Source organism: Cyprinus carpio, chromosome A18 (assembly GCF_018340385.1).
Source record: "Cyprinus carpio isolate SPL01 chromosome A18, ASM1834038v1, whole genome shotgun sequence".
Classification (NCBI taxonomy): Eukaryota; Metazoa; Chordata; class Actinopteri; order Cypriniformes; family Cyprinidae; genus Cyprinus; species Cyprinus carpio.
In genome coordinates this window covers 3,630,630-3,657,931 of record NC_056589.1, presented here as the reverse complement: position 1 = coordinate 3,657,931, position 27,302 = coordinate 3,630,630, and the positions used below count along the sequence as shown (strand labels likewise).

The 27,302-nt window shown below is 39.2% G+C and overlaps 1 pseudogene; it reads left to right on the top strand.

Annotated features, from left to right (window-relative positions):
- The first annotated feature begins 303 nt into the window (after positions 1-303).
- The window catches only part of LOC122148518, a 58,945-nt pseudogene continuing 31,946 nt past the window's right edge, over positions 304-27,302 (top strand).

The following is a 27,302-nucleotide window of genomic DNA, read 5'->3' as shown; positions in this document are numbered from 1 at the left end:
AGGTAAACAATTTTTTTTTTTTTTTTTTAGTAAGTGTTTTATTTTGATTGATGTTATTTTAAGAATGATTTTATATTGTTATAATTTAATTAGGATAATTATTAGCTTTTCATTAAACTCATTAAGCCCAGTTTTGGTGTGATGTAATATTTAATGCGCTTCATGTTGTAAATAACAACGAATTAAACTTGTTTTGTTTTTCTTTGCATTTTTATATCGATATGGTACAGAACTGTCCTGTTTGTGTAATGTAGCGGATCACGGTTTCTGTCATGTAACTTGTAATCAGTAACGGATGGTCTAAACAGTAAACAGTTTCAGGTCTGTCCGCGCGAGGAGATGACGCGGCCGCGGCGCATGCTGGGACTGTGGGTCCTCCAGGCGCGCCTCCATCTTTAAACCCCAGAGAAGACGCGCTTCCGCTCCGCCGGACTCACACCGAACCGTGCGCGTTCACATCCACACTCCTGACACACGCACTCCGGATCCGCGCATCGACGGGAGACGTGTTCGCCGCGCGAGGAGCTCGGTTCCCGCGCTGACACCCCCAGAGACCGCGGCTGCGCAGCTCTTCTTCTTTTGTCCGCCGCGCTCTCTCGGAGATGAGGAGAGGAAGATGTCGGTGTCGGGACTGAAGGCCGAGCTGAAGTTTCTGGAGTCCATCTTCGACCCGAACCACGAGCGCTTCCGGATCCTCGACTGGAAGCCGGACGAGCTGAGCTGCCAGTTTAACGTTACCGGAGACCAGCTGCTGATCATCCACTGCAACCTCACGGTACGACGCGCTCGGGCCCTCGGTAGGGAGCACACTAGCTGTCAGGAGAACCGCTCCGCTGCTGCGTACACAGCTAGTGGTCCGGTTAGTGGTCAGCGCGCGGTGGTCGGGTCTGAAGTGCGCACCTCGGTGTCCGTTACTGACCCAGTTCGGGCTCGTTCCGCCGGTTTGTTTTCTTGATTTCCGGATGCCATTTTCCGTTGCGTGCGAGCGACGCTGACGTCACATCACAGCAGCTCGAGCGAAAACAGACGCGTATTTGACAGATTTGTTGCGTAAAATTAATAAATAGCTACCAAATATAATAAATTTTTTTAATGATTTTTTTTTTAAAAAATCAGCTGCTTTATTATAATGTCATATTTTTGTGTTTTTTTAATATTTGTTATTATTATAATTATTATCATAGGTAACAAAATTGATAGCCTGAATGCACTGTAAGTCGCTTTGGATAAAAAGCGTCTGCTAAATGCATAAATTTAATTTAATTTTTAAATTTTTTAATTTATAATATCATGAACATCTTGGATGTCATGGGAGTGAGTAAATTATTAGGAGATTTTTATATTCTGGAAGTGTTATAATCCTTTAATGTATGCTGTGAAAATTAACATAAAATATTATACAACGCTTAAAGGAATAGTTCAACCAGAAATTAAAATGAACTGAAAATGTCCTCACGCTCCCATCATCCAAGATGAGTTTGTTTCTTCATCAGGTTTGTAGAAATGTAAGCACTGCATCAGTGTCCTCATCAATGGATGCTCTACAGTGAATGGGAGCCGTCAGAATGTGAGCTCCAAACAGCTGATAAAAACATCACAATAATCCACAGCACTCCAGTCCATCAGTGAACATCTGGAGAAGACAAAAGATGAAACAAATCCAGCATTAAGACGTTTTTAACTTCTAACCGTTGCGTCTGGCTAAACTGCGTAATATTGTAATGTGACGGCACCCATTCACTGCAGAGCATCCGTTCCTGAGACACTGATGCAGTGCTACATTTCTACAAACTTTTAGCAAATTTTCTCTCTTGGGTGAACCATTCCCTTAATGGTGCAGATTTTTAATATTATATTTCATTATAACTGAAGAGGTGTAAGTGTGTGAAACCAGTAACAGCTATAACACGATCAGTTAATGTACATTCAGATTAAATCATGCCTGGAAGCTAAAGTCTATTTAGTTTTCTATTTTATAACTAACGGACTAAAAGTGAGAATGTTTGAAGCACTCTGTCTGACCTGCATACAGATAAGCAACCCTTTCTAGGGAGACCTGAAATACGTCAGATGAGTTAGATCTGATTGTGTCAATATTAGCGCGTATTAAGATTTCCAGTGAAAGCATGTTTTGAGCCGGTTAAAGATGGGAATGGACACACCCGTTCCTCAGTTTAACTGTAAGATAAAAGTTGTGTCCTCAGAAGTCTGTATTGTGAATAAATCCCGAATGGTTTGTCTACCACAACTAAGTGTTTGATCCGATCTTGAGGACAGTCCAGACGTCCGGCTGGCCGTGCACGGTCACAGTCAGACGGTCTCGCTGACATCTGTCTGTTTCAGGAGTCGTACCCGTCGACGCCGCGCGATCTGGTGCGTGGAGTCCGATGACCCGAGCCTGACTCGAGTGCTGGAGCGGCTGGAGGACGTCAGGAAGAGCAGCACACTGGTAAGCACACTTAATAAATCATATCTGATTGAGACTTCAGTTTATGGACAGTTTTACTCGATGTTAGGAGTGTCACGGTACAGGTGTCCTGCGGTTCGGTGCGCAAGCATGTGTACTGAACAAATACAGCGATGTTTTAACCACTGCACGAACGGAACTTCATTAGTAACTTCCAGTTTTATGCATTGTTTCTTTTGATAACAAACAAAGTCTCATCTTTTAAATTATGTCCTTTTTTTCAGGAAATTCAAGCATTAAATGCACATGTTTTGATGTGTCGTGACAGATCACTGTATAAATGCCTCTGCGCGATCATCTTTACTCTTTACTATTAGTTTTAACGAAGGATGTAACGATTCACTCGACTCACGATTCAATTTTCTCACTTTTTTTTTTTTTTTTTACAAAATGAGATTGAAGACATTTTGTCATTTTATTAGAATTGCTGTACATTTCTTTGTGAATTTTATATAATAACAAAACTAAATAAAGCAATAAACCCAGTGAAGCCATGGTTTATAGTGAATTTATAACAGCTAAGGACGCGAAGAGGAGTGCCTAAAACCCCCTTTTAGCTGTTTATAAATTCACTGTAAACCACGGCTTCACGGGGATTATTGCATATACGTAGTAAGGTTTCACAAAATAAAAAAGAGCAAATAAAGTGTAATAATATTATTAAAAAACAGTATTCTTCCACCAAACAATGTAGTTCCTCAGAAACAAGTTTTGTGGTTCCAACAAAGTGGTTGCCGAGCACACACAGAAGTAAAAAAAGGTGATTTGTTACTTTGTAGAGTAATTAACAACAGCTTCAAAACGTGGCTCAGCCAATCAGAATCAAGGACCGACCTAACGAACTCTCCGCTTTATAATTGAAATTTTAAAACAAAAACCCAAAATCAAACAAGTAACAAACACAAATAAAAGAAATCTCCTAATATGGACAAACTACAGCTTTGTGTGTGCTCTTTCCATTTAAAATTAGAGGCAGCCACTGGATTTTAGATGCAGCGTACACGCAAGATGCGCGGCGTACATGCAGCATGAGCAGCTTTTAATCTAAATTAGATTGTATGATTTCAATATTTGAAGCAAAAACAGAACGGTCTGACTTTAGTTTTGTGAAACTATACATAAAAATATCAGTGGCAATATCAATAGCAGTGAATGCAGATTCACTCTCTGACAGCAGGTGGCGCTTGAAGCGTTTCCTCGGTTATCGCTGTAAACAAAACAACCCTGCACATATGAACTTTAATATGCATCATACTGAGGCAAGATGAACAGAAAAGACCACGTACACTCTTCTAAAGACAGTCAGTTCCCCTCAGACATACGTTCATATAAACTCCTAAATGAATCGTGATGTGTTTAGCATCTCAACCAATTTGAATATCCTCCTTCATAATGTAAAGAACATTCTGTGAAGATGTAACCTTGATATCTTTAATATTGACTGAGTAAACCATGTCAAAGAGTGAAATCATAGTGAAATTTAACGGTTGAAATCAAACGTTGATGCTTGTTATCTCATAATTAGATTTTGAGACTTGAGCCTGGATTACACAGAGAGGACACATATACTCATTATATCTGATTACAATGTAAAACATTGTTAAAGTTGTATTTATTAATTCCATTAGACACAGTTTTGGTGATAAACTTCTGTGAATCACAGAATCCAGAAAAAGAAAAACAGAATTTAGGGAAAGATTAACTAGATTTCATGTGGTTGTAAATTAAAAGGTAGCTACTCGTCCGAGTTTAACTGTGAACAAACAAGATACATCTCCATTCATTCTCAAAGTCTAACGAACATGTGGAAAGAATTCCCTTCCCATTAATGCTAAATAAGTATCAGGAGAAAGATCAGATATGGTAAAGGTGTGGCAGGGTCCAGATCTTCCCTTACTTTGAGTCATATGTGACTTCTCTCCTCGTTAGAAGGTGGTGTGTGACAGTAAATCATGTAATTAGTGTTCTCTTGCATCTGTGTGTGCTTCAGAGCGGAGCAGGTGTTGTAATCACGATGCTTTGAACGGCAGTAAATAGTAATTAGCAGCGCAGCTCCACTGTTATCGAGGGAGAGCGTTACACAACAAACCTAAGGGTGTAATAAGAGTGTGCACTACTGAGTGAGCTCAGACTGATCACGTACACTTCAGAAGCTAAAGCTCGCTTCTGTCTGCTCTACTTGTTGTCTGTAATAGATTAATGGGACGCACAGTCGTAAAGATAAAGTAAGTGTTAGGTACAGTGATCGTGTTGGTATTGCAGAATGCTTCTGCTGTTGTTGCGTCGGGATTCGGGTGAAGTTAGGGGACGGCGCGATGCTTGTGGTCTGGTAAGGTTTAGCGAGGGTTAAGTAGTTGGTGTAGGGTTAACACTGTAGTTATTGACAGAAAGTGAGTACAGATGTAATTGCACGCAGGTATTTTAACCCAACGTTAAAAACATGTGTGTACTCAATCAGATTGAAATGTTGCTCAATATAAGTGAAGTCTTTGCCTATTGGGCATTAATCCTCTTCTGTGCCTGATATTTAGAAAGATATTTACTTATGTGATATTATTAAGAGGTTATTTTAGGAAAAACTACCTTTCAGATGTTTGGGGTCTGTAAGATTTTATACTATTTCTGAAAGAAGTCTCTTCTGCTCACCGAGGGCTGCATTTATTTGATTAAAAAATACAGTAAAATTATTAAATATTATTATGATCTAAAACAGCTGTTTTCTGTGTGAATCTCTGTTAAAGTGTAATTTATTCCTGTGATGCGCAGCTGTATTTTCAGCATCATTACTCCAGTCTTCAGTGTCACATGATCTTCAGAAATCATTCTAATCTGATGATTTGGCTCAAGAAACATTTCTATTTATTATCAATGTTGAACACAGTGAGCTGCACAATATTTTTCTGGAAAACTGTGATACATTTTATTTTTTTCAGGATTCACAGATGAATAGAAAACGTTCAAAAGAACAGCATTTATTAGAAATAGAAATCTTTGTCACATTAAAAAAATGTCTTTACTGTTGCATTTTGAATCAATTTAATACATCTTTTGATGAATAGAAGATATAAGTTTCCTTTAAAAAAAAAAAAATCTTAGTGACCCCAAACATATTTCTAAGTTGAGATGCTCTCTTCATTCTCTTAAAGCCTTATTCCTCCTCTCTCAGAGATTCATTACATGCGAGTGCAATTCGATCTGCTTCTGTTGTGTTCTGAGCCTCACCTGTGCTGGCGACTTCGACAGGAAATGGATCATGTGCACAAAGTCCTGTTATTCTAACCTGACAAATGTGACCAAATCTTGATATGCATCTCATGGACTGTCATAGCAAGCCAGTCAGTATCAGAATCAATTCTTCCACTGAGGGTCGATATTTGACCCACATTTTCATCTTGAGGGACATTTCTGTCTCGTTCTGTGTGGTTCCTGCCACAAGTGAGTGTTTCTGACCTGTGTTTGTGGTTTCAGCTCCATGCAGCAGCTGAAAGAGGCTGATCTGTGACCTGTGCCGCCTCTATAACCTCCTCAGCACCCGGATGTGGAGATGCTGGACCAGCCTCTTCCTGCAGGACCCCTTCCACCCGGACAGAAAGGTGAAGCGCTGAGCTTGAGTCAACGCTTTGCTTTCTTAAATCCACACAGAAACCAAACATGCATATGGACTTCAGACACTCGAAACAATTTCACCATGCATGTAATTACAAGCACCGTGTTGTCTGGAAAAACAAGTCGTACCTAACTATAAGTTGCATCGGGTCAAAATTGCAGAAACACAAATAAACATCGGATTGTAAATCACATTTTATTATTACATCGACATGTAGTATAACATACTGATAAATAAAATGAAAAAAATTGTGTAATTGTACGAAAACATTGGGACCCACACAAAGGGGGGGGGCCACTCAAGTGGGAGGAGTCACACAAGGGGGGCACTCAAGTGGGAGGAGTCACACAAAGGGGAGGGTCCACTCAAGTGGGAGGAGTCACATAAGGGGGGCACACAAGTGGGAGGAGTCACATAAAGGGGGGCACTCAAGTGGGAGGAGTCACACACAAAGGGAGGGGGGCCACTCAAGTGGGGAGGAGTCACACAAAAGGGGAGGGTCCACTCAAGTGGGGAGGAGTCACATAAGGGGGGCACTCAAGTGGGAGGAGTCACACAAAGGGGAGGGAGCCACTCAAGTGGGGAGGAGTCACACAAAGTGGAGGGCCACTCAAGTGGGAGGAGTCACACAAAGGGGAGGGCCACGCAAGTGGGAGGAGTCACAAAGGGGGAGGGGCACTCAAGTGGGAGGAGTCACACAAAGGGGCGAGGGGCCACTCAAGTGAGAGGAGTCACACAAAGGGGAGGGGCCACTCAAGTGAGAGGAGTCACACAAAGGGGAGGGGCCATTCAAGTGGGAGGGCAGAAGTACACAAATATTTGCAGAATTTACCGATACAGTGAATATTTAGCATGAATTGATGTGGTGCACAGGATCGGGATGTGAGGTTTTGAACACACACAAAAGAAAGATTATTTCAGAAGATAATATATCAGGGTGGCCTGTGTCTCTGCTGTGGTTTAACACGGATGTTTTCTCCTGTAGCTGCAGCTTGGGACGACAGATGAGGTCACGTCAGAGGAGGAGGAGGAAAAGAGGGAGATGGGAGAGGTGTGTGTCTGTTTCCCTCGCCTCATTCATGTCTTCTGTGAGCCATGAGCGTCTCTCTTTACACATGTGTGTGTGTGTGTGTGTGTGTGTGTGTGTGTGTGTCCAAGACTGGACATCGATCTGGAGCACTATGAGATGAAAGAGGAGGAGCCGGTGGACGGAACGAAGAAGTCTGAGGATGATGGGATCGAGAAGGAGAACCTGGCCGTCCTGGAGAAGATCCCACAGAACCAGCGGCAGGACCACTTGAATGTAAGTGCTCACTCGGGAAGGGGACTTTCCTTGTCTCTGGGGGTCTGGTGGGGGTCACATACAGGCTTTTGTCTCACAGTCCTGATTAGATGGAAGAGGTTCAGTTTTGATGTCACAGTGAATGATGATGTTCGTCTTGAAACGAGAAATGGCAGAAATTATAATCACGTTTAAGAGTGGGCCACATGACCAAACCTTCATATTTATTTGAAGCTAATAATATATATCAAATATATATTTTCTGTAAATAAGGTTGCAATGAAATTTCACAATTCTCTAAAATTCTTGAAAATAATTAAAACGGACAGTTAAAACAACTACAACAGAAAAAAAGATACAAATGAAACAAACAGTGCAAGTCTAAACCGCTACTACAGAAACTGAATAATTGAACTGAAAATAAAACAGCATAGTCTGAGAGTAAGAATTACCACTTCCTTTTGTTTCTTATTAGAGCCACAGAAGTCCTTCAGCGGAGAGCGATTAGTGAGCGGTCACTTTAAGAGACGCACGGATCCCAGTCACCGTTACACACGTGTTCTCATTCTGCTTGCGTTCACTTAACGTTCACTTTATCTCGATTGTTGTATTTTCATACATCGCTGGAGATCGAAATCGAAGCTGTATTGGATTAATTGCTTCAGCTCTTAATGAAATGTTGATGGAGGTGCCTTCTGGTGAATTTTTGCTGTTTTGAATCTGAAATGTGTAGAAATGTAAATGGCGCACGAATGATTGCTTCTGTAAGAGCTTGTTCACTCTAATCACGACTGCAGAGTCAAATGTGTTTCTGTAACTGCCTTTAATGTCTTACTAAATTAGCTCAGATATGCTGCTTTGTGCTTTGACTTACTAAATTAGCTCAGATATGCTATAACACACCACCCAAAAAAATAGGGATAAATTTTTGTACCTTTTTAGTTTACTTTGTTAAAAAAAAAAAACCCTTTTTTTTCTGTGCCTGAAAATGCTCTACCTAATCCAGTCAAAAATGGACCATCCTACAAAAAATAGCATGTTAGTTCTCTGATTATGCTGTATAATATTGGATTTAATCTTTTTTTACCAATTGTGTTGGTCTTTCGTTAGCACAGGTTTGTTTCTTTCTGGAGCTGATTGATCGCAGGCCTCACTGATCTGAGCTCACGCAGCAGCTTTGAGTCAAAAAATTGCTAAAATTATCCACAAATAATGCTTTTTCACTCAAGTGCGGTGCATAGACTCAGATCACTCAGTATTTTGGTGATTAATAAGACGATTTTATGAGCAGTTTTTAAAAAGCCAGTCCTTCTTAATGGAGAGCATATCAGGTTTTTAAACATGTTGCAGACGTGAAATAAGTTATAAGTCATAAATGTAAAAAGCTGGGTTGAAATGGTCTCTCTGTACATCACTGTGTTTCTCCGGGAGATTCTTGAAAAGGTTTTCAAGTAAATTCAGAATTCAGTGTGTGAGTGTTTTTATTAAAAATGCATGTGAATCGTTCTGAGGGTTTTAGTTAAAGTGCCTCTATTATGGCGCATTTTTTAAGCGGCCTAATATTGTTTTGGAGTCGCCCTACAAACAGGTCTGTGCGTACATGCGTGCAAAGTCAAAAAACGCTGGTTAGTTTTTCTCATAAAATACGCCTAACTAATGACTCGTTTGGGCTCTCTGAGTCGATTCTTTCTTTTGGGATAGACAGAACTGTATTATCGTGCACTTTCAGCTTTGCAGATCGTTTACGCTCTCGTACAGCTACAGCGACATCACACACGCTTTAGTGAAAGGAAATACTGGAAAATAGCTTAGTAACAGGGGCACTTTAACTATTTAGTATTTCAGTCCTTGATTTCACCATATAAGGCTAGCGTGCATTAAATACCATTGCCCTCAAGCAGATTTGGATTATATAATGCAATAATGATGATATAGGTAATCAATAGGGCTGCTTCACGTTCTCCCTCGATGTTCCTCACACTGAATTTCAGATGCCACTTTTTCTGTTTTGTTATTAATAAACATCATCCTGAAAAGGTCACGACGTCTTGCGTTATATAGCATCTCCCCACACTTTTCCTCCGGGTGATCTGTCGCTGCAGCTGTGGGCACTGATTTGAGGTTCGTCCTTTCTGATGGTGTGTGGTTCTGTCGGGTCCTGTATGAGGGGGCGCCGGTTCTGTGATCTGGTTTTCAAAAGCGTCACGAATCGCCTCATTGAGGGCTCCGGGAGATCTAACCGCGTCCTCAGAGTTACAAAAACTGTAACGTTACGTGAGTGTGAGCCACAGACTGCGCTTGGCTACTACTGATCTGATTTTAGTCTCTCTTTCCAGCATCTAATCTACTCCGTGGAGGCTGGTCCAACGACAGTCCTGTAACTTCGTGGACAACTGAGCATCAGGACGTAAGTCAGGCCGTGCATCTTGGTCTAACCATTGATGATAATACATAATGATATTAATATTATATATAGGATAACTTGCACAACGACGCTTTCCGTGCATTTACCTTATTTACCCGGTAGTACACTAACTGCAACCGTGTTTACGGTTGTCTCCAGAAATAATTACAGGATCGCATTTGGAATGTAATTAGATTATTAATGTAGACCAGTATTTAATGAGTAATAGTTTGTTAAGCTCACAGCTTTTTGTGCTTATGCGGCTGCATTTAGGCTGCTTGTGTTTCATACAAATACTATAGTAACCCAGAGACTTAGTTTTAACCCGGGTCATTGAGGTGCTTTTTGTGGTTCTACCCGTGGTTAGATGACCATTTGGATTTCATTCCTTAGTAAAAACTCCAACGCTCTGAATTATTTAGCCTGATTAGAGAAGAATATTCCAGAAACTAGGATTTTATCTGCAGTTCACTTGCTCCTGCGTATTTTGAATCAGGAAAATGTGGCTGAAGAATTGGTTGCTGAAGCTGAAGGTGTGTGTGTGGGGTGGCTCAGTGTGGATCCTGACCAGTCCTTTACACAGTGACCTGCAGGTGCTGGAAGGAAAAGGAAGGCATTGGCCTACATCCTCCTCCTCAACTTCTCATACAAGAGTGATTCGCTGACGTGACCAGCGACACCAGGGGAAAATAATACACTTACATAGTGAATATAGATTAAAACTATATAAAGATGTATATATTCTTTTTCTTTTGTTTCATCCTATAATGCTTCGTTTATTTATTTTTAATTAATAGTTTATTTATTTGTAATTTCATTTTTTTTTTCAATTATTATTTGGGTTTTTATTTTCTAAAAAGGGCAAGTCAGCAAAATTTTGTGGCAACTGTGATTTTAGACAATTTGTAATGTTTATCTACAATTATCGTTTCAACTTCAATGATTCAATACACAAATTCTTACTCACGTTTGGAAAAGGAGTTTAACAATAAAATCCGAAGTTTAGGCTTATGATTTAGGGATGGGAAATCTTCATTTAGTAGTTTTTTTAATGTTACTAGTTTTCAGTATTTTTTTTAGTAACTGAACCGTACTCTCACCGTGAACGGCTTTAGCAGCTGGCTTGGCGTGACACAGCTGAGTACTCCTTCTGCTTTCTGTTAGTAATCCAGCGGTTTTCTCTGTCCGTGCTGAGGAATGTTTTCTGCTCGTGTCTGCAGACTAAATTCCCCTTGAATCCCTCCTTTTGTTCGGTGTTGGGCTGCTCCTGTTGCTGTCCTGGAGGGTTAAAAAAGATCATCATTCGGAAGCTACATCCGGTTCGCTGTATTCGAAGTGTTTCCGTACGTTATGGTTACGGTGCTGATATAAACTTGCTATGAAGCTCGGTTTTTAATCATGCATCTTAAAGAGTATGCTTAACGCCATTCATGAACTCAATGGCATAACTGCATTATACAATACATTGAATACCTGCTCTTCCTGTCTCGTGATGAAGCAAAGAACCACAGTTTTCAATGCATTATATTATTTACTACTTTGGTGGGTAAGAGCTTTTTACGAGTAATGAATGAATGTTTTCAATAGCACAGTGAAACACAACTTGACTTGACCTTACAATGGGATTATATTTCCCATTATTGTCTCCATAGCCTTGCCCTTGTTAAACACGCCATTACTGTTACTTAACAGCAGACACAGAACACTTACGAAATAATGGCACCAACAATCATAAACAAATATTTAGTTTTCTTAAACAGCCGTTAGAATCCGATTATCTGATCATATGAAAAATTTGTATTTTAGCTATAGTTACTGTTAATATCCCGTAAGAGTCTGTGCAGATTTTATATAAATAATGTCCAGAATATCAGAACTTACAAATCCATTAATAAATTACAGTGGATTTAATGAGTGATGAAACTTAACTTTTGAATTAAGTGCATTATGCATTCATTATAATGGAGCCTAAGAATTACTCATTGTAATGTGTTCTAAAAGCGGGCCTGCATAGAAAGCGGTACCACTGTAGCACTTTTTCTCATGACTTTATGAATGTGACGCCAGAAGCCGTTTATTCACACGCGTCACACAATAGCAAGTGTACCATAAGACGGCTGATGATGGGGCGGGGCGTCATATCTGTATCCTTATGCAGGCGCTGGACTGGAGCTCGGTAACATGCTGAACATAAACTAACCTAGTTAACTGGTGGTTTTGTTATTCAGGTATGTTCGCAGTCGGAGGACGTCATGTGTTTAAAGAGGTGTCTGGAGCAGGGGCTATTAGACTACAGTAATACACTGTGCGTTTTCCGTCAAAAGACTGGGGGGTTCGTGTTCTTCTCATGGGTCTGTCCACGTTATAAGTATAATAATGGTGGAGAGTGCGACAGGAAGGGATTTAAGACTGTTTAACTTGAGGTGGCTTGGTTTGTGTGTTTCTCGTGGCATGGAGACAGTGCCGTCCTCCATCTGAGCTCTGTCCATCATGTCGATAAACGCCACCTTAGTCCAAACCGGAAAGGGCAATAGTAGTGCAGTTCAGGCAGGCCACCTAGGGTGAACGCCCTGAATCTGATGTTTTGTCCCATGATGTCATTTTGATCTACATATTTGAAAACGTAACTTTATTGGCAACGACAGAATCTGCTGGTAGAATGGAGTGAGTGTTGAGAATTTCTGCTGTGTTGTGACATCCTTGTCACTGTGTGTTCATAGAAATCACAGGTTTTTACAGGGCCGAAGTCCTCGGCCAGAAGCGCAGGAACAAGATTCGTATAAAAATAAATCACTGGTGCAGATCCATGAAACGAAACGTTAAGAACACCGCAATAATTTATCATATCTGGAAATGGAAAATGCATCAGTTTAGATATTTCCATTTCAATATCCTTAAAACCAACAAGTTTGTGGCCAGAGAATCAATCTGATTTAAAAAACCAACGAGGCCTTTATGACAGAAGGATGAATTTGTTAGTTTTAAAAGAGCATGGAGAGCGAGTTATCTGCGTTGAGTCAGCGATTTTTAATTTCCTGCTGATTAATTGGACAACCTTTTAATACAGTTATAAAAAACAATATTTTCGTCCATTTCGTAACCCTCATAAGAAATGCATTCAGGTCTGGTTTTGAGAAATTGAATAAAAAATCGCAAGATATGCTAACCATAATGCGTCGGGTTTTATATTACAGGAAATTAAACTTTGCAAATGCTTTTAAATACACAATACACTGATTCTTTAATAAACTATTTTAGAATTATTTCTATTTTTCGTTTTCTTGTACTTTTACCTGTATATCTGGGATTAATAACATTTCCTATTGATCTCATTATATTCTTAATGGTATGAAAAAAAAAAAAAAAAAAAAAAAAAGAGAGCACCAGTAGGAGTCAAAAATACGTGTTTTTCAACGTCTCCTATTAAAGTTATATTAGGATCCAAAACTTTGTCTAAAACTTTTGTGGATTGACAATTTGGTTGATGAACATGAAGTATGTTTTGTGTTGTTGACAAACCAATGAGTTCACATTCATTTCACAACAGGATTAATACCGATTATCCGGGGGTCCAAGTTGCAAAAAGTGGTTTAACGACCACCAAGCATATGAATAAAAAAAGTGTGACTACTTGCTTTAAACTGTTTGTTAGTTTTTGTCCCCCCAAAAAAATGCAAAAAAGTTTTCTGTTTTATTTATTTCAAATTGCAGATTTTTTGTTTTTTTCTGAGCAAAAAATAAACATCATACATTTATCCACTGATTAACAGAAGACACCCTCAGTAAATGTGTCCTTCAGGTGTAACGGGGCTCTCTGGTCAGGCATATTTACACACAAAAATCAATGTTTCTGACATATTTTAAACAGACTAATTACTTTTCACCCCAAATACTAATGAGTTGTAATTTTACATTTTTAACATTCGCCCACTATCCCTAGGTTTTTGCCCATTTGGCAGTAATATTTTTTTTTTACTAATTGAAAACACAATTAAAATTTAGCATGCTCCATTATTCTTTTAGATATTTTAATATGCAAATGTCAGAATAAAGCATGTTGTTTTGAATTTTTGCATAAATATTGTGTGACCGCTGAATGACAATGTAACATTATTTCAACCAAATATTTGACATTTTTATTCTCACAAAAACTTATTTTGAAAACCTTAAAAGTACGACAGTTTACTTACATTTAACTGTGCTTTCTATGGACACAAAAATCACTTTTGTACATTTCTTTTGATGCGGACATCTAAAACGTCTTTGACCCATGTACATATTATATATAATATGTTATCTTATAATGTGATGAGTGCATGATGAGGGGTAAGAAGTGAAATGTGGTGTGTTCTGTTCTGTCAGCTGGCAGCTTGTGATCTGAAGGCTCTTGTATTTGTGGATCTGGAAGCTGTTGCCCCAGATTTAAGCTGGTGGCTGTCTGTGGACTCAGTCTGCTTTGACGTGGATTGGTTTTTGTCAGTCTCTCTGTAGATGAAGTGTTTTTGCTATAAAATGTGTGTGTGTTGTGTGTGTGGTTGTGTTGATTCCACAGGCTGGTACACACCGCCCAAATTGAGGACGCGCTAGAGCACAGCGTCCACACATGGACAGAGCATCTTCAGACGGACATCTCTCTGTTCCCTGCTTTTCCACCTCTCATCCCTCGTTTTAATCAAGCAGCCAAGCTCTTTCTGAACACTTCTCTTTTTCCCCCGGCTTGATTTGACTCAAGTTTGAAGCCCTGATGTTCCTGTCATCATCTCAAACAATGCCATGATTCCAGCCTCCAGAGCGATTGCCTCTACGCGCTCTTGACATTTGCCAATATCTCTGACAAGATATCTCCAGCCCCATTTCTGCAAAAACGTTTCTTCCATTTATTTGTTTTTTTATTTTTTTTTTTGTTTGCATATTGAAAAAAAGCAAAGTTAGGTTTTACCATGCGAACTCAGACTTCCAGACTTCATTGTGTTGAAAATTACCTCGCACAAAAATCAAGTACAGATGCGTTTGGATGATGAACCTTTTTAAAGAGCAGCAGGAGCGTCAGTACATTGAATGGGTTTGATTGTGTTCATGCCATTGCGAAGCACGTCTAGTGAGTCCTGTAAGCGCTTCTGCTGTCACCAGGTGCCCTGCAAACGTCCAAACAATCGAACGGTCTTGATTTGGTCTGTATGAATTGTAAATTTAGCGGTTTTATTTGAATTGAGCCCCCTGGCAGTTCTCTCTGTGAGCGTAGTGTGAAACCAATAAGGCCATTAAAAAAGGATAAGGAAGTGAATTGAGCAAAGTTGGTGTGCCCCCTCTCCCTCCTTCTGTTACTTCCGCCGATCGGCTTCCAGGTAGTTTTTCTGTTTCGAGAGGATACGTACTACCATTAGAGGTCCGAGTTCTGATGGCTGTTAACACAAGAAAACAGCCCTGCTTTGCAGTGGTAAAGGGATCTCCTTCAGAGAGCAGTTCTACACGACCGAGGAGTACGATGAGGTCCACCTTGAGTCAGGGTGTTTTCCCTCTAGACTCCTGTCGAAAAGCACGGATGGTTCTTCTGTTTGTTTGGCCATGTGAGCGTGGTTCTAAGCGAACAGCCCATGGGAACTGGAATAACTACTTGTACACGTCAGGGCCTAATAGTTTGCGTCCCTAGCTGTTCCGCTGGGTTCTTCATGTGTGTGGTTGGTGTGTGTTTTGTAACTGTATGTTTCAGTTAAGGCTGAACACGTACTTGCAGCTCACCTGAGAGTGTGTTGCTCCTTAGTGAATTATGCACTTGTTTAGCCAATGCTTTCAATTTCAGTCTAGCCTGTGGGCATTTGTGATTGATTTTATTATCCATTTAAAGACTGTAATTTGTGCCCCATAGGACACGGTAGCCAATTTGCTGGTCAACCTTGCATCAAGGTTTATGAATCGGAATTATATCAAGGTCACTGGTTCACCTCGATGGAATAATTCACCTGTCGCTCGATGGGGCGGACGTCGATGTGTGCTAAATGTGTCGGGTAAACTCAGGTTGTTTGTTCTTCTATTTAGTACACTACACGGTTGGGGTAATAACTGGTTGAACATGGGAACATCAATGTTTTGTCACTCTAATTCTAGGACATAAATATACATAAAAAGTAGGTAGATGAATTTATTTTATTCTATGAGGTCAGTCCAAAGGAATCGGCATATTCGCTAGTTTATATACTTGGATTTTTTGTAACTGCTTGTATTTTTTTTTTTTTTTTTTTATTCAGAACTGAGATGTATGTTTGTTTTTATCATTCCATTTTTTTTGTTTAATCAGTTATAACATCGTCCTCCATGAAATGCAGCGGCATGTATTGGTTGTGGTGTTTAAAGCACTCTATACCTTTGTCAGGTGGCTTGGTGTGGGATTAGGAAGTCAGCTTTTGGTGCGATACTAATATACATTTAATCTTTTTAGTGTCCACCAGGGGTTGCTCCATCTTGCCCATTCAATGACATGTGAGGCTTGTATTGCATGCATGATATTTCCCTTATTTTTAATATGTTTTTTTAGTAACCAAATTATTATTTCCTGTCCAGATATATACAGGTTTTTTTTTCTGCTGCTCACAGTAACTGTAAAAGCCAACATGGGCTTTTACGTATTAGTTATATATTTTTGTTTTAAATTTCTAAATTGATGTTCCTGGCCGTTCAGTGCGACTCCTCCCCGAGATCGTCTGACATCGGTAATCAGTCTCCGAAATCTAAGTCGCTCGTTTATCTGCGAGCTCTCATGCAGCTTGAATTCAGTCCAGGCTGACTGTATTCAGGCACTAGACATTTTGCGGTTTGGAAATGCTTTCAGGATGCTCTCAGGACACAAACGCTAAAACGTCTGCGATTCTACAATTCCCCCAACCCCGGGTATAAGCAGTATCGACTGATGCAGTCACGGTTTGATTCTCCGTGAAATAACTAGCCAATTGTTGAAATAACTCCAATTATACGTGCATTTGTTGTGGTCTGGTTCTTCCCCATCGCTGACAGCCCCGTCGCACTGTTAACGACGATGACTATTCTGAGGCAAAGCTAGATCCACTACGAAGTTGGCAGCATTGAATAAAGTGGAACGGTCTTTGGTTAACTTTTTATTGACGAGAGGATTTAGTAACCTACGTGGGATGTAGAGTAGTTCTTCTGTGTACTGTCGATCCTCCCATCTCCATCTGCATGACCTCGAGCATCGTCCATGAGTCCTGATAATGAGGGCGTTGGTCATTTTTCATGGTCCCTCCTCGAAGCCGCTGTATCCCTGTGGGATGATGGTCACTGGCTGTGGTCGGTGTTATCATGCAGGAGCGCCGCACCTATCATTCATTACTGAAGATTGGGAAATTGAGTTTCTTGTCTCTGATATAATCTTAAAGACTAAGAATGCTGACTGGTCCATCATCCTCTGGACAGCAGCCCTTCCTGCGCTTTGTGTATCAGACCTGACAGTGTCTGCCAGAGATATACACACACACAAACACACATAAAAAGACTTTTAATATAACAAAATATGTTAAGATTACAAAATAAAATATGATGTGACTCAGATCTGCATTCTTTAATGCTAAAAAGTATTACTGCATAAGTCCTAGATTTCAATAATTAAACTTTTCTTCTGCAAAATAAGTGCACTTAGCACACGTTAAAGTGACACATACTACTTTGCTAGAATTTTTTTGACATCACTTCAGTAAGTCTGTATATGTCATTTTTATAGCTCTATTTCTGAAATATTGTAGTTACTGCTGATGAAACTAGAATATACTTTCATGGTCATTTCGTCTAAAAACTTTATACACGTACATTCAAAACATTTGCAATGTATAACGTTTAAAATATATTAACTTTAAATGTAAATATTGACAAACACACGTACAGTTACAAATAATGATCCAGTGCTTTTCCGTGTGCGTGGTATGTTTAGGGCACACCATTAAAATACTGTACTGTCTTAAATTATTAAAAACATGATTTAAAACCATACAACTTTTATTTTTGACATCTTGACACATCTATTCACAAGTGCACTATTTTCTACATTAAGAAGTCCTAGCTGGTAAAAGGTGTACATTAAGGTCAGAAAAGTGTTTGCTCTTTAAGTCACTTAAGTAGGCCTTATCACTTTCAGTCACATTAGTAATTATCTGACGCATACAATACATGCAAAGCTACACTTCTGTTTGACGAGGGTGTAGCAAATGCGCAATCGGTGGTCATCGTTGTCTTCGGCTCCACGAGACGTGTAAATTGGCCATTGACCCACATCAGAACGGCTCAGTAATTACCCCAGCATCCCCTGCAGGCGTATGCCTTATATTCGACGCGACACGCTCTCATAAGTAGGCTTCTATATGCAGAGCCTCTTGTAATGCGATTTGCTCTTTGTTTACTGTTTAATGTGTTTAATGTTCACTGATGATGAGGCGTAACAGATGAACGTACACAAGGGTGAGCACCGATACAGAGCCGATACTGAGATAAAAATTTTTTCATACATATTAGCAGAGCTTTTAGACACACTGGGGGAGGGGGACGGCGGATTTCGATGACTGATTGTTGTCATTCACTCGTTCCATATCTGGCGGGGGTATGCACACCACACAACAAACAACACAAAAAGATAAAATCATCCAGCAGATCGGTGCCCGTTTCGTGAAGCACTTGCTGCATCTTGTGACAGGTGTTTAATCTGTGGTTCTTTCACCAAGTCACTGTTGATGCCCGGAGTATCAGAACCCATTTCCCCTGAACACCATGAAGGCTGCGTTTGTGGGTAGATAAAGGGGCCGAGAGGTGCATAGCTGGCGACCCTTGATCCAGGTGATTACGGGTCCTGACCTCTCAGATATGAGTCCTGACTGAATGGAACCGAAGCACAGTTAATAGAGTTAGTAGTCCTCTGCTCAGCCGGCGGATGAAATCATGTCATGTGCCTGTACGGTCTGGACGTCGCTATACGGTTGTGAATAAGAACAGAGACACGTCTCAGTATACACTGAGAAAGACATCTGTTAGTTTCCACACTTCACCTCAACATGACAAAGCACTGGGAGTGGGGGGCCGGGACTGACGGTTAGCTGAGTAAACGGGATTTGTTTTACTGTGTTGTCTTCCTTGCAAAATCACTATCTTCCCTGTTTGACTCTGTAAAGCTGACCCTCTGTAGTGTACAGAAACTAAAGGGGTGACTCCTGTGATAGAAGTACAGAACACAACCGTGCCACTGCGGCTCAGATTTCATCACTCATGTGAAGATCATACTTCCGTCCACAAGGGGGGGGAATCTGAGACACTGAGTTAGCGGGAAGCTGGTGTCATGAAACCCTTTCTTTAAACACGCTAAAGTAGACTTGTTTTTAACATTGAACGGTGTTGTAAGAATGTCTGTATTAAATGTTTTACTTTAAAGTACGACTTTTTAAAAAAACTCCTTATTTTTTTCATCTTTTTGTTGTGCTTTAAAAAAACTACACTGTTATTTGCTGTGCTGAACATACTAGACATACGTAAGTGCGAGTAAAAATCTGATTAAGTCAATGTGCTTTAACATTACTATAATTCATGAAACTGAATTAACCATTTCATTTATAAAGCTCCAAAGTTTTGGAGTGTGGTCACAGAATGAGTAAACGTAGATGGTCACAATAGATTTATTCATAATTGAATGATTGATGTTGTAGTACTGGTAGCACTAATATAAAAATGTGATGGTATCTTTTTAGCAGAATGAAGTACACTAATTTTTTAAATACATTGATAGCTTGTATTTATTTTTATTTATTTATTTAGGTTGTCTTTATCTCGGTATTCCTCTAAACAGTGTTGTATCAATTTATTGATTATGTATTAATTATTACTTCATTAATTAATTTAATGCATTATAGCAATGGGCTGAGATATTTTTATGACTTATTTTCTAGTTGAATTCAGTGCACACATTATCGTCAGTGACCGGAGCCATAAAGACACAAATTTTTCACGACAAACACTTTTTCCAAAAGAATTAAAAAAAAATAACTCATGGATTATTTCAAAAGGGCTACTAATGAAACAGTCCTTTTGGAATATTTTTTGATTAATCTGATTATACTTAAAAAATAAATAAATAAAAATAAAATAACATTAAGACAGCAAGTAAACTTAAAGTTTACAAATGCTGTTTATAAAAAATAAAACAACTAACGAAAAGCACGAATCACTTACTTTTTCAGTTGAAACAATACATTTTTACTTATACTAATGTTGAATTCTAAGTTGATATCTAATTCGTCAGCAATCATGTTTTTAAACAGGTGGAGATAGAAATGATATGATAGTATACTTTTAGGGTTATCAGAAGTGCTTTGTCAGTACATAATAGACGTAATTATGAAATTATTAACAATAAAGATTGTACTTGAAAGTCCTACTTGGATAGTAAAAAAAAATACTTATGTACACTTATTATAATACATTTTCATTTAACTGTAAATAAAATGCATCTGTCTGCAAACAGGTTACATTCAATTTGCACGGGTTAACGTATTATTGTAACACCAGAATTCTCGTTCAATCTCTCTCTAATATCTTTTAACAACAGTCGCCTCAATAAACTCTGTAATTCTCTATTTTTATTTAACAATATCACTGAGTGTTTTTTATTAGTCTTATTTTTTTTAATAAATTAATACTTTTTATTGCAGCAGACAATATGAAAAAAGTGAGGATAAAGACTGACATTTGGTAACGATTTCCTGTTTTCGGGTATTGAATAAATGCTGTTTCTTTTTAAAATCTTTATTAATCAACAATTGCTAGAAAATATCATTTATCATCAGTAAGGATCATGAATATATATAAATATATATGTCGCATTAATGTAATATTGTGTTGTAATTATATAATATAAAATATTTTTAGGAGGTTCACAGATAGTGTGTATTTGGTACAAACCTCACGCGTGTGTCTGTGAATTTTGTTTCCCTGGGGAATTTGAATACAGCCGTTGGTATTTTACATCTGATCGCGCGCTCAACTCCCTCGGTGTTGATTACATATTGACGGACAGCCACAGTATCCTCTCAGACGACACTCTTGACATTCATCTAGTGAGCGTCAATAACGTGTTTTATAAAGCGCATCAGGCAGCTAAACATGAATCCATCTCTCAAGCGCTGGCGTCTGATGAGGGCCGGTCGTGCAGTGGGAAACACTTGCTTGATGTTTCCAAGTAACACGCAGGGACGCATGAGATGCAGAGAAAACGGAGATGAAACATCACTGCATTGATTGTTTTTTAACATGGACGGCTGTTGACATGTGAAGACGGCGCGCGTGTGCCGGGGCTGGGTTAAAACAGCTCCGTCCATCGCCTCATTCTGCTGTGGATCATTGCGGACCGCAACTCATCTGAACACACGCAAGCCTCAAATCAGAGCGAGCTGTGTTTATTCCAGCCTGCTCATGAGCCGAACAGATGCAATTTATAGTTTGTTTTCGCTTGTCTGAAAGAAGGTTCCAACTGGATCATCCACTGTGGAGTACAGAATAATGGGAAACACAAACGAGAAGTGTGTTTGCGATCGGGTCAGAGGCTCACTATAACATTGACATGTTTCTGTTTTCGTTTCCTGCCTTTAACGCACATAGCTGTCACGCTGCACTGAGAATGTCTTTCAGATTCCACGTGAATTTGCATTGAATTTGAATTATATCCTAGCAAACATAATACAGAATTTAAATTTGAATTCCCCTAAGACAGAAATGGTGAATGAGATTCAAAGAAAAATCTATAGTTTATTTCCGTATGAAATAGCTCTGAACAAATATTTTGTCACGCGTGTTGGCGTCGTGTTTCCGTGTGCGGTCCTGGTTTTTGATGAATTAGTCCACACACCGGGCGTCTGTTTCTTCTTGTATTCAAGCCCTCAGTTTCCGATCAGCTCATTGTTCTGGCTTTTGATTGTTTGCATGTATCTCTCTTTTTGGTGGGTTTTCTGCTTGTGGGATTTATCTTGTGGGAGTTCTCTTGGAGCCTCTACACTTTTTTGTCCTTGCATTTTTATTACAGCAGCATGTTGACGACATGATATGATGATATTTTGCTCATTTGAATAATAGGTGCCAGTAATGTCTGGCGAGGAATGTTTTGCATTAGGTCATTTCTGAATCTTTCCTGGGTGAATGTTCGAAAAATGTCTAGATATTTACATTTTGTTTTAGATTTATTTATATTTATTTATTTTCTTGGTTATGTGAATGTTGAGAAAGACATTCCATTTGATCATTTTACAAAAAAACATCGCGATGGTTACATTTGAATGTTCATCATGAATGATTTTGAAAGGAGCAGTCAACATTTAGAAAGAAGTTTAAAGAAAAACTTTCAGTGAATGTACAAATGTAACGAGTGGTTTTGTGCAAACGTATTTAGAACAGTATTAAGTAAATCTTAACATTACTGAAGAACGTTGTTTTTAACGTTAAGATAACATTCAAACCTTAGCCATAAGTCCCAGGTTATACTAGATCCCACAGAGACACAGGGGCGTTCACAGGAGTTACGAGAATGGAATCTTATTGTGAGGTTTATTATTATTATTTTATTATTTATTTTTATTATTATTATTATTGTTTTTGAGTTTTATATCAGTTTAACATAGTAATCTATTAAATGATAGATGACTAGATTAAATTTTCAATAACGTCTTAACAAATACTGAATAAATGCAATTCTATAAAAATGGATTTCTTTTGTTTCGTTCCTCTGAAGTTCTTTAACCCAGAGTACCAATGTCTGATTCCATCAACAAGTCAGTAAATTCCTCTTCCACTGTTTCACATATTTCTCTGCTGCTGATAGTTTAATAAACCAGGAAGCTTAATTTAGGTTATGAAAATGTTGTGGGAACGCGTTGGGTTTGGAATGTTCTAAAATATTTGAAATGTCTGCTTTGCTGTTGTGGGGTATAAACGTTATTTAAAAGGCTTACACAACACGTTATTTACACCGCCTCTAATTAACTTTATTTTCACCCCAAAATCTATCATTATTTGAATGTTTAGTTTTAATATTCTAAGAATTTTTAGGTCCATTTTGATGGTTGTCGATTAAAAAATTAAAAAGAGTTTTCTGAGAACATTCATCAAGAACAAATAGCATCATAAGTGCTGAGCTCAGAACGTTTCTCTCTCGACGTTTTAAGATCATATATAGATATTTAATAAATGTTCCCAACACATTACTTAAGATAGTTTTGTCCAAAACATTTAGATACCTCCTTTACAAGCCTTCTGTTAGCTGGGATCGCCTGATTTTACGCTCCCAATAAAGGATCGGGAGAAACACAGAGCAGATGTTTTCATGTGTGAGCAGCAGCCGAAGAGCCTTTAATACCACAGTATATATCTGTTGTGATGAGCTCGCACATATGTCTGTGAGCCGCCTGTAATTCACACAGACGCATGCATCATCTATAAAGATGACTTCCTTCCCTGCAGAAGATATATATATAAATGATATATAAGCAAAATTAATAACCTATCAGAAGAGAACAAAGAGAGAGAGAGAGTGCGTGAGAGAGAGAGCCCTGGAGGAGGTTGTGTTTGTGTGTCTGTGTTTGTGTGTGTTGTGTCTGTCTGTCTGTTTGTTGTGTGTGTGTGTGTGCGAGGTTTGTTGTTGTGTTGAGAAGATGTGAGATGTGCGAGGTGGGTTGAGTGTGTGTGTGTGTGTTGTGTGTTGTGTGTGTGTGGGTGTGTGTGTGTGTGTGTGTTGTGTGTGTGTGTGTGTGTGTGTGGGTGTGTGTGTGATTTTCCCATCCCGCAGAAGAGCGCCGTCTGAATTGAATTTCCTGATTGCTGAGCCTGCGGCACATGCCTCATTTCCAGCGGGACGCTGCCGGGCCAAGTCCTTTGGCATAATTCTACCTATGTGGAAATTTTTTTCTCTGCCCGGGACGCTCTAAAAACTAAAAAGGGATATGCCCTTTTTTGGGGACAAGTGAAAGCGGCGGGGCTTCTCATTAGTAAGGGGTTTTGGAAATGAAATGGAGCTTTCTGCTCAGCGTGAGGGAATTTAGGGAAAAAGGTCGATCTCGCCTCGCGGGAATCACGCCTCCTTGACTTCTAATAAAAACCCTTTAGTTTACTGTAAACATGTTATGTTGCTTTCCAAACGTTCTCGAAGTCTGAAACAGAAAGTGAGCTGCAACTATGCTTTCTGATATATAATGCTTCTGAAACAAAAGTGAGCTGCAAAAACAGTTTCTTTTTTTTGTATGCTTTCTGATATATATTATATAGCGTCGCTCAGTAACAGAGCTCCAGATGCTGGCCTTCATTAAGCTATGGCCGGGCACTTCATCAGTCTCAGCACGCCGCCCTTTCCATCCCTCCATCCTCCTCCTGCGTCTCTCTCCGTCTCCTTCATTCCTCAGGTTAATCTGAACTGGACAGATTGATAGGTGTCTAATTTCCTCTCGTTTACTGACGTTTGTGCTGCCCTGTTGGTGTCATTATCTTCATCGTGCATGCATACCCGTTACATTGGTCAGAATCAAGGCTCTGCCTCGATGGTGCCGTGCTGTGTTCAGCTCTAACGGAGTGTACTCTTGGACTTCTCCTCATTCGTCTCAGGACTCATGTGTGAGGTTGAGCTGATGTGTTTCCAGGATCAGTCGGTTTACAAACACTGTCTAAATACTGTGAAGCAACTTCGGTGTACGAAAATCCAAGCAGAGTCCAGGCAGAGTCCATCCCCTCAATAGACACTGATCCGCAGATCAGGCCTGATCTCCGAACAAAATCAGTCTGTGAATGCATGTAGTCACATCAGAACTATGCTCAACTTGTGTGACTGGATGCGTTTAATGATTCCTAACATTACATTTTCTGTGAGTGTTTGTGGGGATTTGACATGAATGTTTCTTTGTGGGTCGATAGAGGTCAAATAACGGGTAGGGTGGTGGCTGGTCTTGGAGAAAATTAGGCTGACATTATTGTGAATGGGAAACTGAAAAGGTCATGTTGGCACTGGTGTGTTTGACATTCGATAGGACGTGCGAAGCGGGAAGGACCATTGCTTTCCGCCATCTGAGCACATATTCAGTTTATTTCTGAGAGACTGATGACACAAACATCGGTTCCACATGACTCGTCCTCTCTGCTTTTCCTCAGGCTCCTTGTATAACAACAAAGTGACCCTAAATAATAAATAAATAAATCAATTCAAGGTTTCTTTGTTTCTTCAACCTGTGACACATCTTGAATCTCAATAAGATTGATAGTTGAGTTTTTGCGTTTGGCTGGTTCTTCTGCGATCGATCAGAAGCGATGGACGAGCGGTCCTGCATCTTTGACACGAGCTCGTGGAAATCTAGTCTCGCTCACCTCATTCACGTTCAGAAGGAGGGGTCGACTTTACTCAGGATCTCAGCCTCAACAGCAAGCTTCAAGTCCCAGCACTCCATTAAAAGTTTCAGGGCACTCAGTTCTCTCTCTCTCATCTTCACACGCGTGCCTCATACGTTTTATTGAATATATATCCCAGAATGAATCTTATCCAGCTGTAGGTTCAGCACCCCATGTTGCTTCTATCTCCTGGTGATCGAGGTCATAAACATGCCCTTGAGTATGCATCCCATATTTGACCCTACTGTGGTTACAGACCCCAGGCACTTGGACCTAGGAGTCATTTGTTCACAGGAAATTTGGTCTGATATCAAGGTCAAGGCCTTCTATGTTAGGATTAAAGCAGAAAAGAAAAGATACTATATATACTGCTATAATATCTATGCCCTGTGAAATATTCTTTGAAATAATTATTTTTCATGAGAATACACAACCAAACACATATTATATATATATAACACATTGAGAATTAATTATGAATTGATATATTAAAAGCTTACATAAAAGTTAATAGCTGATTTGTCTGTGTGTGGTTTCAAATTAATAATTTTGTGATGGAATAACTCCTCGTACCCAGAACATCACACAGACAGTTCTCTTCAGTTCTTGAGAACCTTCATCTCCAAACTGTTTAAAAACACAATCGTGCTTTTATTTCGTGACTTAAAAGTAGTGTGATGGCAATCAACATTCTCTATAACCATTAAAAAGCATCTTGTGAATCGGATCCGTAATATCTGTCATCCTTGTTGCCTGGAAGTGTGTTTATTGTTTTAGTATTGGAGGAGCGGAGGAATTGCGCGGGAGAAGCGAAACACGGTTGAAAAATGTAGTTGCTTTGTCGGGGTGAACTTAAGTGCCATGACGGATTTGCACTTAGCTGTGCTTTATGTGTCACTTTACATCAGTGGACGAGGAGCAGAAATCGATGTGTGTGCTGCTAGCTGCTGCGGGGTTATACACGAGAAATATAACACAGGACTGAGGACGCACTCGTTACACACACTCACACACTCAACACTCAGCACCTGGCGATCAGTTGTGTGTCAGAAGCCTCCACCCACTGGGATACAACACCTATTCACACGCATGGACTGAATGTGATGATAGCATGTATGATTAAACAATTAAAGGAATAGTTTAATTTATCAAAAATTAAATTTTTTCTGCTGAACAGTTTGTAGAAATGACAATGCATCAGTGTCCTCAGCAATTGCATGCTCTGCAATGAATTCGACTATTATTCATTCCTCATTGTCATTAGGAATATGTCCCCAAAACCTTCAAACTGGCTGTTATTAATCCTCTCATCAAAAAACCACAACTTGACCCCAAAGAACTAGTTAATTATAGACCGATCTCGAACCTCCCTTTTCTGTCCAAGATACTAGAAAAGGTAGTATCCTCACAATTATATTCCTTCTTAGAGAAAATGGTATATGTGAGGATTTCCATCAGGATTTATTTTATTTTCTTGGTTATGTGATGTTAAGACAGACATTCCATTTGATCATTTTACAAAAAAACATCGATGTTACATTTGAATGTTCGCTTAATGATTTTGAAAGTGCAGTCACATTTAGAAAGAAGTTTAAGAAAAACTTTCAGTGAATGTACAAATGTAACGAGTGGTTTTGTGCAAACGTATTTAGAACAGTATTAAGTAAATCTTAACATTACTGAAGAACGTTGTTTTTAACGTTAAGATAACATTCAAACCTTAGCCATAAGTCCCAGGTTATACTAGATCCCACAGAGACACAGGGGCGTTCACAGGAGTTACGAGAATGGAATCTTATTGTGAGGTTTATTATTATTATTTTATTATTTATTTTTATTATTATTATTATTGTTTTTGAGTTTTATATCAGTTTAACATAGTAATCTATTAAATGATAGATGACTAGATTAAATTTTCAATAACGTCTTAACAAATACTGAATAAATGCAATTCTATAAAAATGGATTTCTTTTGTTTCGTTCCTCTGAAGTTCTTTAACCCAGAGTACCAATGTCTGATTCCATCAACAAGTCGTAAATTCTCTTCCATGTTCACTATTTCTCTGCTGCTGATATTTAATAAACCGGAAGCTTAATTTAGGTTATGAAAATGTTGTGGGAACATCGTTTGAAATGTTCTAAA